Below are 1,874 nucleotides of genomic sequence, written 5' to 3'. Positions count from 1 at the left end.
GAAGGAGACTAAAAGCGTCCAGACACTTGCAGGGCCCCTGCTTACACCTCCAGGGTTTCCTACTGCAGAACGTTTTCTCAAATTTCATTTTAACATAGAGAAAAAGCATTCCTGGCTGCATTTTCATTTTTTGTGACCACAAAGGGGTGCCCTCTGTTGCTTGGTGAGGGATCCAAGGGCTAGGACCCTCTCCCCAGACCACCAGTCAAGTCAGTCCTTCCTCAATGGCCACAGTGTGCTTCCCCCTCTCCCCCCAGACAGGGAGGCTACAAAACTGGAAACTACTTCTAAGGGGTCAATGACAAGGACCCCTTTCTGGGGGCCCAAGGGGGCCTTTGAACTTGGGGCGTACACACAGTTCAACTGTTTCAACACCACACATAACTAATTTCTAATTATACCAAGGCTACACCAAGTTTCTGCGGACTCTGTTGCTTACAAAGACATTTCTTGGGGCACCTGAGTGGCTCAGTCAGTTGAGTGTCCGACTTCGGCTCAGGTCATGCTCTCACAGCTCATGAGTTCGAGCCCCGCATCAGGCTCTGTGCTGGCAGCTCAGAGCCTGGAGCCCGCTTTGGATTCTGTGTCTCCCTCTCTCTCTGTCCCTTCCCCACTCATCCTCTGTCTCTTTCTCTCAAAAATAAACAACTGTTAAAATTTTTTTTTTTTTAAAAAACAGACAAAGGCATTTCTCATTTGACCGCCTCACATGTCTCCCGAGAGGGGGACATGGAAGATGTCATCACTCCCCATTTCTAAGGCTAAGGAAACCGAACCTCACTTCAATCACTGTTTCCAAGGCTATATGGCTATTGAAGAGCCAGGTCAGTGCTGGAATATGCTAGAACATGAAGTGTTACTGCCTTTCTCAGTATGGAATCCCCAGAAGCAGATTCTGAGGTACAGGTATGAAAGCAAGCAGCTAATTGTAGAGGCGATCCCAGGAGGGGGAGAAATGGAGAGGAAAGGGAAGGAAGCCGGTAAGTGTCCTCCTGGGCAACTGAGGCTCCTCCTGCTGGGAGACAGTGTGAAACACGCCACTGAGGGGAGGTTCTCCTCTAAGCTCTGTCTGCTGTTGGCTGAGCACGCTAGCAAGGGCCTGACCCCCTGGCCTGTCCGGCCTCCCTCCGGCCCAGACTGAGAGCCAGCCTTTGTGTGGAGAATCCCGGGCTGACAGTAGGGCGCTGCCGCCGTGTGTCTGGATGGTAAGGGTGGAGGGGACACGCGTGGGGCACCAGCAGCATCTGCCAGGCTCCCGTGTGGGACCGGAGGCTCCTGTGGGCGCCCCTCCCTCACCCTAACCTATTGCCACTGACTCCTCACGGCGCAGCGCTGGGGAGGATGTGACTTTCCCAAGGGCAGCACGTGTTGCCCGACGGGGAGAGGATTCGACACAGCCTGTGATAGAGATGTGGGTTAAAGACTGGATCCATTTCTGCCATTCTCCACCTGGTGATCTACTATAACATCCTAACAGCTGAATCAGGGAGAAAATGAAACGTTTAAGCACTATTAAACATTGTTTCATTTTTCAGGGGAACCACGATGCATCCAGTTAGAAAAGTGTTTCCCAAAAAGAGGTTCAATGTCTCTCTAGTCTGCAGTCTGTGAAGCATCCTGCGGATTTGCCCTCTCTCCCCCTCTGACTCCATCCTGTCCATCCTTCTCCTATGGGACTGGTAGTTTATGTGCCCAGGACTGCCACTTGCAAAAGGCGGAGGCCGGACAAAAGCCCTGATTTTCCTGCTGTTTTCTGTATCTTTCCGCTTACATCCTGCTTGCCACACCCCACCTCTGCCCACCTGCCTTGCCNCCCCGAGCACCCCCCCCCACCCCCGCCGACCACAGAGCAGATAGAGTCTTCTACCCACAAG

The sequence above is a fragment of the Crocuta crocuta genome, unplaced genomic scaffold (genome assembly GCF_008692635.1).
Source record: "Crocuta crocuta isolate KB4526 unplaced genomic scaffold, BGI_CrCroc_1.0 scaffold282, whole genome shotgun sequence".
Lineage (NCBI taxonomy): Eukaryota > Metazoa > Chordata > Mammalia > Carnivora > Hyaenidae > Crocuta > Crocuta crocuta.
This window is presented reverse-complemented; position numbering follows the sequence as displayed.